This window comes from Lissotriton vulgaris, chromosome 2_1, assembly GCF_964263255.1.
Source record: "Lissotriton vulgaris chromosome 2_1, aLisVul1.2, whole genome shotgun sequence".
Taxonomy (NCBI): domain Eukaryota; kingdom Metazoa; phylum Chordata; class Amphibia; order Caudata; family Salamandridae; genus Lissotriton; species Lissotriton vulgaris.
The window spans coordinates 360,676,286-360,689,256 of NC_141687.1; positions in this window are offsets into that span (position 1 = coordinate 360,676,286).

The window sequence follows — 12,971 nt, forward strand, 5'->3', positions numbered from 1 at the left end:
TCTTTTCTCAGTATTTGAGAACTTTATCTATGTTCAGGAACAGTTTCTTAGGGAACCCTTGGTATGATGTTTTGCCCTGCTACCGTTGCAGCAATTGCGTGACACTTACCACAACAGATGCTTCAGCTGTTGTGAGGTATTGGGTGGGGTGAGTGGGGTAGGGGTTGGGTTTGTAAAATGTTATTGAAAATACTGTGTCCTACTCACTTATTTCTGTGGTCTATATGCCCTGTGACAAGCAGAAAATCCACTCTTCTCTTAGATGCCTTGCCCTGTAATGGACCCCGCTGGTAGGCTTCAGGTGGTTAGATGGAACTTACGGGGGGCGTTACATAAGATCAAACGAGGTGCGGTCCTTCGACAGGCCAAGAGCACCACAGCTGATTTTCTCTTACTGCAAGAGACCCATCTTATGGGTACCAAGGTACTGTGCCTCGCTCGCTTTGGCTATATTCAAGTTTTTCATGCGGGGTTCACCAGGGGCTCCCGAGGGGTGCAGTCCTCATTCACCACTGAGTACCGTATATACATTCTAAAATGTGGTCTGACCTCCAGGGTAGGTACATTATTGTGATGGGGACATTGCACGGGGAGACCCTTATACCCGGCAGTATATACGCACCCCCCTCTTTCTGACTCGTTTGTAGAGCACCTGACGACAATCCTGCTAGAAATGCCTATGAGCCTCTCTATTATAGGTGCGGACTGGAACGATGTGGCAAATGTGGCGGAGAACAAGTGGCAGTCGCGCGCTGCACATTAGACACTGAGGAATACACGTCTGCATGCATTAATGGGAGATATAGGATGGTTAGACACATTGGATTCACCTACACCCAACTACATATGGTTATACGTATTATTCGGCTGTCCATGACTTTTTCTCCAGGCTAGACTATATATTCATACCAAGCTCATATTATTCTCGAATCGCTGCAACAGATATAGTACCTAGGGGTTTATCGTATCACGTTCCAGTGGCCCTAACTCTGTGCCTAGTGGTGGCTCGTCCCCCCCTTCGATGGCACCTGTCGACATGGCATCTTCAAGACTCGCAATATAAATCACACATGTATCAGGCACTTGCGGCATATTTTGCTGATAACCTGGGCACTGTGGCTTCTCCAGTCACACTCCAGGAAGCTAGGAAGCCCACCATTAAGGGAGCAGATATTGCGTACTGTGCCGCTTAACTGAAGAAGCGCCGGGAGGCACTGATTCAGAACGAGGCCCAGATATTGGAACTAGAGCAGAAGTGTAGAGGTGAGCACGGTGGGCAGAATCGCCGCCAACTGCTTCTTCTCCAACAAACCTATGCTGATACACTGCGCGATGGGGCCAGACAGGTTTGGCTGGTTCCCCGCAGTAGACTTTATCTTTGGGGCAGTAAATCATGTTCTCTTCTGCACCGCTTGTGCCAGCAAGCTCTCATCCGGTGAGCACACCGGGTATTCTTGATAGTGACGGCCGGACACTCACAGATCCTACCCAAATTGTTGCTAGTTTTGCGTCATACTATACAGAGCCCTACCGGAACCTCTGATTCACCAATATCTTGACGATTTGCCTCTCAAGGCCATTTCGGACGCTGCAGGGGCAGACCTAGATGCCCCGCTGGCAATCGAGGAGCTGAGTGCTGTTCTGGTTGACTTTCAATCCGGTAGAACACCGGGTCCGAACAGCTTCCCATGGGAATTGTTTTTATTATTCCAATCTCAATTCCTCCCCCACTATCTGGGAGTGATACATGTGGCCCTCGAAGGGGGGAGACTCCCGCCGGATTGGCGACACACTGAAATCACAGTTTCCCCAAACCTGGCCAACCCCCAGATCAACTCTTCGTATCGCCCTATTTCATTGCTGAATGTGGAGGCTAAATTATTGGCTAAAGCCTTGGCCAATCATATTTTCCCATATATGTTGGAACTTGTTCACCTTGATCAGGGCGGCTTTATGCGCCATTGGGCTTCCCGTCACAACATCCGACGAGTGCACAATGGGGTTGCGGCAATTGGTCACCTTGGGGATCCGTTGGCTCAGCTCTTAGTTGACATTGACAGCGCATTTGACTCATTGGGATTGACCTATCTGTTTGCTCTTTTGCAACGCCTAAACATAGGCCCACACCATATGTCCTATATTAGACTTTTATATACTGACCTCTCGGCCTCAGTCAGAATAGCTGGTGTGGTACCTATAATCTCTATAGGACGCAGTACCCGGCACGGGTTCCCCCTCTCCCCATACCAAGCCTTACCTATGGAACCGCTAGCCTCATGAGTTTGTATTGATGCACAGGTAAGGGGCTTTGAATCGCCTTGAGGGGAGGGGCTTTCGGATCGGATCGCTCTTTATGACCTGTTTTTTCTTATGGAACCACATCGGACGGGACCGTGTATTCTCCGTATCATGCAGATTTTCAGCCAGCACACTGGCTTATATATGAATGCTAAGAAATCTATTCTCTTGCCTATCCGTGGGGGTTCGGACATGGGCACATGGACGGCAGAAGTAACATTGGCCACAACCGGACTGAAATATCTCGGAGTGTACATCTCGGACACCCAATCGGTGTCTTGGGAGAAGAACATTGACCCTATCTTGATGCGTACTCAGAGAGAGATGGAGTCTTAAATGCATATGCCCCTTTCCATACTGGGTAGATCGGCAATATTCAAAATGGTGTCCCTTCCTCGCCTTCTATATCAACTGCAGAACCACCCCTTTCAAATAGCAATCTTCTGGTTTCGACAGCTAAACTCCAGGTTGAGCCGCTTTCTATGGCAGGATCAGGCCTCTAGGGTACCACTTAAAATATGCTTTCAATCAACCTACTATGGGGGTATAGCGACCACCGATATCCAATCGTATCATGCAGCATCCCACCTCTAGGTCTTGAATGACTGGTGGTATGTAATTAGCAATGACCTAGTCTATCGGGTAGAGAAATGGCTGATGGGGGATATGTTGCCACACAGACGGCTCAATATGCAGAGAGAGCTGCGTAAGCTGCTGCCAGCTCCACAAGTAATTCTCGGAGTGTGGACGGACTTACTGCGCAGGCTGGTGTGGTGTAGGCGGTTGATGGGGGTGACCCCTCTCTGGTAGAGCGGCCTTATGCCACAAGTGACCGCACTAGTAGGGTTTAAACAATGGGGCGCTATAGGTATACTCATGTCGGGTAATGTTATGCATGCCACCACGATTAAATCCTTCCAGGAACTCAGACATGAATATGACATGCCACATACACAATTCAACAGATACTTGCAATTGAAACTTGCCTTATCCCCTTATATTATGCATCTAGAATCCCTTACGAATTCAACCCTATTGAGGCAAAAGTTTTTATGGGGGATTTAGGCGATCAGAAAACCGCTAAGATTTACCAAACATTAGCGACAAACCTTTCCACGACTTTAGATCCCCTCCGGGATAAATGGCAGACGGACTTGGGTCCCTTAGACAGCGATGACTGGAGAGAAGCCATGGAGTCCCCAAGATACGTCTCAATTGCATCCCTTCTCAGGCTTATCCAATGCAAGTATTTACATAGCACCTATTTTACTGGATAGTGACGTTGGAGGGCGAGCTGATAGACTCCCCTATGTGCCTACGATGTGGCAGCGAGGAAGGTACATTCCGACATAAAACTTGGAGCTGGGCCGGTTTTGGAGGGGGGTTATTCATTGTTTATCTGAAGTATTAGGTTGGGACATACCTCTCTCTCCTGAGCTTGTTCTTCTGCATATCACTAACGAAATTGGGGATAACATCTACAAAAGACATTTGCTGTTCTTGGGTTTTACCCTAGCTAAAAGGGATATTGCAAGGGCATGGAAAGATCCGGCTCTACCTAAATTGAGCGCTTGGAGGGCAGGCCTTGACTGGTGAATGGGTCAGGAGCAGCCAATCTTGAAAACGCGAAGGTGTCCTCGGACACACTTTAAAGTATGGAAACGATGGGTGAACTTTCATTGGAACCACCTCTGCCACAACCTGCGGAAGTTTAAATTATATAGAGATACATCACAGGGCAGTAAGGCTGTTACATTAGATACGATGTACATACATAGGCTTGATGGGCATGACTAGGGTTTTGTTATCCGGTATACGACACAGATGTTAAGAATGTTAGGTGCTATCGTTTACGGACCCGAATGGTTTACTTTCTTGTTTTACAATTGCTTTATAATAGTCACCTGCTTAGAAACCAATATACTGACTACTGTATGCTTTCACTACTTTGTAATGTTTGCAATTACTATATCTACTGACTCAATAAAAAGAGTTTTGAAAAAAGAAAAAAAGGCGACCAAACAGCTAGTGACTCTAGCATGCCAACAGCCAATTAAATTCAGGTACCTACACAGTGTCTACTACTCGCCTCACAGATTGTGGCACGTGGGAAGGATCCCAAGTCCAGAGTGCCTCCACTGCAGAGATACCATGGGCCACTGCATACACAGCGTTTGGGAATGCCCGATCATCCACTAACACTGGGGTAAACTTCTTTCCATACTAGAAGAGGTTATTTGTTTCCCCAAAGGGCGAGACCCCAAAACGGCTCTGCATTCTGGTGGGACAGCGCATTCTGGTGGGAGTTGAATGAGTACTCACTAAATGGGACATAGCTAAACACTGGAGATCCAGACCTACCCGCCACCCCCATCCCATCCAGGAATGGTGGAGAGGGTTGGACTCCTGCACAATCGCTTAAGAGGCAGTCTACCGGCCCACGAAGTCAACAGATTGTCCAAATATATTGTAAATCTGGGAGCATGAAATGTGAATCGTACCAGTTAATTGGCTTTGTTACTGTAAAATAATAATACGATTTTTTTTAATACAATTTTGATTTTTTAAAATATTTTTTAATTAAATTAAATATTTCATCAATTGTGGGTTTGTGTGATGAATGCTTGCTTCTATATTTTTGTGTGTTGTTTTAGTGTTCAAATCATTGAAATTGCTTAGGCCAGGGTCTCAGGTTTCCATTAATGACTCCGCGGGGTCCCTGTTTTCCAATAATGTTTCACTGTGAGTCCTTGGATTCAAATAATGATTAAGTGCGTTCCACATACATCAAAAGGCTAAGAAACACTGTTCTAGACAGTTAAACTGGTCTAATCCACAGTGGCGTTGACGGCATTTAGACCCCGGGTAATTCAGAGGGTCCTTCTCACGACGAACACAAAATCAGAGCATCAAGCGATAATGTGCCTGTGAAGACCATAACAAATTAGAAAAAAAACACGTGTGGGACCAGAGATATGGTCAGGATGTGAGGCAGTTATTTTCTCACAAGTAATGAAGAGAACAAGAGAACAGAGTAATAAGAATCCTGGCAGTCTAAAAGAATGACATTAGATGGGGGTGTCATGCAAGTGCTCCCTAAAACCAAGTAGCAATTGTACTCATGTATTCCTTCATTATCAGAGGCCCAGTAAATGGCCTGGATTTCCCCCCACCCCTAGATTTACCAATACCAGAGGGGTACTGGTAACTCCAGGTTGGGGATTATCCAGCCTCTTAAGAGCTGGAGCCTGAGGTTTCACTGGAGATAAGGAATTAATTAGGGATTCAGTAATTCTGCGTCCAGTGTCCCGAGTAACTCCTCATTTCGGGTCGGACTTTCACCTGAAGATTTCGTCCTCCTTTTGCAGTGGAAATCTGCGGGTTATAACTAAGAGATCTGCAGTATTCCCACAGGTCTCATAATTCCGATGGGTGGGATACTGCTGCCACCAGCCAGCCCCAAAGGTATTAAGAGGCCTCACCTAATGAGGGCCTCAGTCTCAAATGAATATTCTAAATCCTATCATGTGCCTCTGTTTATCCTTTACTTGCTTTGCTTGCTTGAATGTAACATTCACAAAAGTTATAGGTCATTTGGAAATGACTTTCTTTTAGTTGTTAACCCTGTGAGCAGGGTCTTTAATCATTAATGAGACCATCTCTAGTACGTATTTGATGAATTGTGTCCATAGTTGGAACAGGACGTTTTCAATGCCTACCTTTACTGAGACACAGTATATTTTGAATTTGAATTGAGTTCATTATCATGTGATGGTTCATATAGTCGCTCGTGTCATCTTACATTTACCTGCCGCACTCTAATTTGCATAGGATTGCAATTTGTTGTCATGCCAGCACCTATATAAGGTGACTATTTTTTTATTGCATGTTTTTTTTATTGTGCATTATCCATATTGGCATGTCCATTGGCACATGTTATGGATAACGATATGCCCATCTTTAAAACTTTGCAAGGGTTTGTGATCGTTGTGACAGATTAAACTTCAGCTGGAGGAATTTCCGCCCTATTGAAGTTATGATTTTACCATAAATAACCACTTTATACACTGCAGTCTGTGTTCTCCTGCTATGACATGGCACAGCCTTATTAAGTTTTTTTGTTTGTTCTCTATCGATTTAATATTTGAAGAAATGTCCTTTTTGTCCTTTGGGAAAAAGTTTTTAAAATAAGTGATTTTTTCGACTGTTCATTAATATTTCTACTTTCTTTTTTGCTTTCCAAACAACAATTTATTTAAAATACATACTTTTCCTTAGACCGCAAAATAATGTCAACTAGCGCCCCTTGGTACATAGGGCTTTCAGGGAAGCGCAGGCTTCAGCGCATCTTACACCCATGCCTTCTGTTTTCATAATCATGGGCAGGGCTCCAGATCCTCACGTAAGCAGGTGTGGCGCCGTGTTGTCCAGTTTATGTTGAAGCCGATTTGGTGAAAGTAATCCAGGTAATTCATGCTATGATGGGACTGGAGACTTCTTTTGAAGTTGAAAAGAGAAGTTTTTTATATAATATAAAACATCACTATAAAATACAGAAATAGGAAGTACAATCTTAACGTATAATGTGCTAAATTAATATGGGATGGGAAGGGAAGGGAACAGAAAAGATGGGAAGGGAGAAAGGGTAAAAAAAATAACAATTATGCAATATTATTTTTAACATAACCACTTATACAATTATTATTCTCTAGTAATGTGTATAATAAAAGAAACAAGCATTGGCATAGCCAATAGGTCTCGCTTTTGGGACCTTCTAAGCATTTAGTTATGATGCACAATCTCCTTGGTGCAACAACATCAACTGTTACATGGGTAAAACACTTATAAGGCCCCAATGGCGAGACCTATTGGCTACGCCAATGCTTAAATGCAAAGAAGCCGAGCATGGCTCTTTTGTCTGTAACCTTTTGTAGGAACACACCAGTGTTTACGAAAGGTTAGCGGTAGCTCTGCTGTCAGAAACAGGCGGTAGGAACCTTTTCTATCTGTGATGAGTGTGATATCAGCCACATCATATCAGATATCAGGCGGCTTTATGCGCCATTGGGCTTCCCGTCACAACATCCGACGAGTGCACAATGGGGTTGCGGCAATTGGTCACCTTGGGGATCCGTTGGCTCAGCTCTTAGTTGACATTGACAGCGCATTTGACTCATTGGGATTGACCTATCTGTTTGCTCTTTTGCAACGCCTAAACATAGGCCCACACCATATGTCCTATATTAGACTTTTATATACTGACCTCTCGGCCTCAGTCAGAATAGCTGGTGTGGTACCTATAATCTCTATAGGACGCAGTACCCGGCACGGGTTCCCCCTCTCCCCATACCAAGCCTTACCTATGGAACCGCTAGCCTCATGAGTTTGTATTGATGCACAGGTAAGGGGCTTTGAATCGCCTTGAGGGGAGGGGCTTTCGGATCGGATCGCTCTTTATGACCTGTTTTTTCTTATGGAACCACATCGGACGGGACCGTGTATTCTCCGTATCATGCAGATTTTCAGCCAGCACACTGGCTTATATATGAATGCTAAGAAATCTATTCTCTTGCCTATCCGTGGGGGTTCGGACATGGGCACATGGACGGCAGAAGTAACATTGGCCACAACCGGACTGAAATATCTCGGAGTGTACATCTCGGACACCCAATCGGTGTCTTGGGAGAAGAACATTGACCCTATCTTGATGCGTACTCAGAGAGAGATGGAGTCTTAAATGCATATGCCCCTTTCCATACTGGGTAGATCGGCAATATTCAAAATGGTGTCCCTTCCTCGCCTTCTATATCAACTGCAGAACCACCCCTTTCAAATAGCAATCTTCTGGTTTCGACAGCTAAACTCCAGGTTGAGCCGCTTTCTATGGCAGGATCAGGCCTCTAGGGTACCACTTAAAATATGCTTTCAATCAACCTACTATGGGGGTATAGCGACCACCGATATCCAATCGTATCATGCAGCATCCCACCTCTAGGTCTTGAATGACTGGTGGTATGTAATTAGCAATGACCTAGTCTATCGGGTAGAGAAATGGCTGATGGGGGATATGTTGCCACACAGACGGCTCAATATGCAGAGAGAGCTGCGTAAGCTGCTGCCAGCTCCACAAGTAATTCTCGGAGTGTGGACGGACTTACTGCGCAGGCTGGTGTGGTGTAGGCGGTTGATGGGGGTGACCCCTCTCTGGTAGAGCGGCCTTATGCCACAAGTGACCGCACTAGTAGGGTTTAAACAATGGGGCGCTATAGGTATACTCATGTCGGGTAATGTTATGCATGCCACCACGATTAAATCCTTCCAGGAACTCAGACATGAATATGACATGCCACATACACAATTCAACAGATACTTGCAATTGAAACTTGCCTTATCCCCTTATATTATGCATCTAGAATCCCTTACGAATTCAACCCTATTGAGGCAAAAGTTTTTATGGGGGATTTAGGCGATCAGAAAACCGCTAAGATTTACCAAACATTAGCGACAAACCTTTCCACGACTTTAGATCCCCTCCGGGATAAATGGCAGACGGACTTGGGTCCCTTAGACAGCGATGACTGGAGAGAAGCCATGGAGTCCCCAAGATACGTCTCAATTGCATCCCTTCTCAGGCTTATCCAATGCAAGTATTTACATAGCACCTATTTTACTGGATAGTGACGTTGGAGGGCGAGCTGATAGACTCCCCTATGTGCCTACGATGTGGCAGCGAGGAAGGTACATTCCGACATAAAACTTGGAGCTGGGCCGGTTTTGGAGGGGGGTTATTCATTGTTTATCTGAAGTATTAGGTTGGGACATACCTCTCTCTCCTGAGCTTGTTCTTCTGCATATCACTAACGAAATTGGGGATAACATCTACAAAAGACATTTGCTGTTCTTGGGTTTTACCCTAGCTAAAAGGGATATTGCAAGGGCATGGAAAGATCCGGCTCTACCTAAATTGAGCGCTTGGAGGGCAGGCCTTGACTGGTGAATGGGTCAGGAGCAGCCAATCTTGAAAACGCGAAGGTGTCCTCGGACACACTTTAAAGTATGGAAACGATGGGTGAACTTTCATTGGAACCACCTCTGCCACAACCTGCGGAAGTTTAAATTATATAGAGATACATCACAGGGCAGTAAGGCTGTTACATTAGATACGATGTACATACATAGGCTTGATGGGCATGACTAGGGTTTTGTTATCCGGTATACGACACAGATGTTAAGAATGTTAGGTGCTATCGTTTACGGACCCGAATGGTTTACTTTCTTGTTTTACAATTGCTTTATAATAGTCACCTGCTTAGAAACCAATATACTGACTACTGTATGCTTTCACTACTTTGTAATGTTTGCAATTACTATATCTACTGACTCAATAAAAAGAGTTTTGAAAAAAGAAAAAAAGGCGACCAAACAGCTAGTGACTCTAGCATGCCAACAGCCAATTAAATTCAGGTACCTACACAGTGTCTACTACTCGCCTCACAGATTGTGGCACGTGGGAAGGATCCCAAGTCCAGAGTGCCTCCACTGCAGAGATACCATGGGCCACTGCATACACAGCGTTTGGGAATGCCCGATCATCCACTAACACTGGGGTAAACTTCTTTCCATACTAGAAGAGGTTATTTGTTTCCCCAAAGGGCGAGACCCCAAAACGGCTCTGCATTCTGGTGGGACAGCGCATTCTGGTGGGAGTTGAATGAGTACTCACTAAATGGGACATAGCTAAACACTGGAGATCCAGACCTACCCGCCACCCCCATCCCATCCAGGAATGGTGGAGAGGGTTGGACTCCTGCACAATCGCTTAAGAGGCAGTCTACCGGCCCACGAAGTCAACAGATTGTCCAAATATATTGTAAATCTGGGAGCATGAAATGTGAATCGTACCAGTTAATTGGCTTTGTTACTGTAAAATAATAATACGATTTTTTTTAATACAATTTTGATTTTTTAAAATATTTTTTAATTAAATTAAATATTTCATCAATTGTGGGTTTGTGTGATGAATGCTTGCTTCTATATTTTTGTGTGTTGTTTTAGTGTTCAAATCATTGAAATTGCTTAGGCCAGGGTCTCAGGTTTCCATTAATGACTCCGCGGGGTCCCTGTTTTCCAATAATGTTTCACTGTGAGTCCTTGGATTCAAATAATGATTAAGTGCGTTCCACATACATCAAAAGGCTAAGAAACACTGTTCTAGACAGTTAAACTGGTCTAATCCACAGTGGCGTTGACGGCATTTAGACCCCGGGTAATTCAGAGGGTCCTTCTCACGACGAACACAAAATCAGAGCATCAAGCGATAATGTGCCTGTGAAGACCATAACAAATTAGAAAAAAAACACGTGTGGGACCAGAGATATGGTCAGGATGTGAGGCAGTTATTTTCTCACAAGTAATGAAGAGAACAAGAGAACAGAGTAATAAGAATCCTGGCAGTCTAAAAGAATGACATTAGATGGGGGTGTCATGCAAGTGCTCCCTAAAACCAAGTAGCAATTGTACTCATGTATTCCTTCATTATCAGAGGCCCAGTAAATGGCCTGGATTTCCCCCCACCCCTAGATTTACCAATACCAGAGGGGTACTGGTAACTCCAGGTTGGGGATTATCCAGCCTCTTAAGAGCTGGAGCCTGAGGTTTCACTGGAGATAAGGAATTAATTAGGGATTCAGTAATTCTGCGTCCAGTGTCCCGAGTAACTCCTCATTTCGGGTCGGACTTTCACCTGAAGATTTCGTCCTCCTTTTGCAGTGGAAATCTGCGGGTTATAACTAAGAGATCTGCAGTATTCCCACAGGTCTCATAATTCCGATGGGTGGGATACTGCTGCCACCAGCCAGCCCCAAAGGTATTAAGAGGCCTCACCTAATGAGGGCCTCAGTCTCAAATGAATATTCTAAATCCTATCATGTGCCTCTGTTTATCCTTTACTTGCTTTGCTTGCTTGAATGTAACATTCACAAAAGTTATAGGTCATTTGGAAATGACTTTCTTTTAGTTGTTAACCCTGTGAGCAGGGTCTTTAATCATTAATGAGACCATCTCTAGTACGTATTTGATGAATTGTGTCCATAGTTGGAACAGGACGTTTTCAATGCCTACCTTTACTGAGACACAGTATATTTTGAATTTGAATTGAGTTCATTATCATGTGATGGTTCATATAGTCGCTCGTGTCATCTTACATTTACCTGCCGCACTCTAATTTGCATAGGATTGCAATTTGTTGTCATGCCAGCACCTATATAAGGTGACTATTTTTTTATTGCATGTTTTTTTTATTGTGCATTATCCATATTGGCATGTCCATTGGCACATGTTATGGATAACGATATGCCCATCTTTAAAACTTTGCAAGGGTTTGTGATCGTTGTGACAGATTAAACTTCAGCTGGAGGAATTTCCGCCCTATTGAAGTTATGATTTTACCATAAATAACCACTTTATACACTGCAGTCTGTGTTCTCCTGCTATGACATGGCACAGCCTTATTAAGTTTTTTTGTTTGTTCTCTATCGATTTAATATTTGAAGAAATGTCCTTTTTGTCCTTTGGGAAAAAGTTTTTAAAATAAGTGATTTTTTCGACTGTTCATTAATATTTCTACTTTCTTTTTTGCTTTCCAAACAACAATTTATTTAAAATACATACTTTTCCTTAGACCGCAAAATAATGTCAACTAGCGCCCCTTGGTACATAGGGCTTTCAGGGAAGCGCAGGCTTCAGCGCATCTTACACCCATGCCTTCTGTTTTCATAATCATGGGCAGGGCTCCAGATCCTCACGTAAGCAGGTGTGGCGCCGTGTTGTCCAGTTTATGTTGAAGCCGATTTGGTGAAAGTAATCCAGGTAATTCATGCTATGATGGGACTGGAGACTTCTTTTGAAGTTGAAAAGAGAAGTTTTTTATATAATATAAAACATCACTATAAAATACAGAAATAGGAAGTACAATCTTAACGTATAATGTGCTAAATTAATATGGGATGGGAAGGGAAGGGAACAGAAAAGATGGGAAGGGAGAAAGGGTAAAAAAAATAACAATTATGCAATATTATTTTTAACATAACCACTTATACAATTATTATTCTCTAGTAATGTGTATAATAAAAGAAACAAGCATTGGCATAGCCAATAGGTCTCGCTTTTGGGACCTTCTAAGCATTTAGTTATGATGCACAATCTCCTTGGTGCAACAACATCAACTGTTACATGGGTAAAACACTTATAAGGCCCCAATGGCGAGACCTATTGGCTACGCCAATGCTTAAATGCAAAGAAGCCGAGCATGGCTCTTTTGTCTGTAACCTTTTGTAGGAACACACCAGTGTTTACGAAAGGTTAGCGGTAGCTCTGCTGTCAGAAACAGGCGGTAGGAACCTTTTCTATCTGTGATGAGTGTGATATCAGCCAGCAGAACAAGACATCGATCGGCCAATAGGGAGGTGCTTTGGGCAAGTGACGGGCAGACGCTCTGGGTGCTGCAAGTGAGGAATACCTCTGTCTCTCACAATGCGTGAGAGATAGTTGTGCGGTCTGCACTTAAGAATATGTCAGGTGAGCAAGAGACAGCGTTGCTCCTGGTGGCAGGTAAAAATGATGGATATTACCCCTGCCTCTGACAAGTGCCAGTCTGTTCCTATACCGGTGCTTGT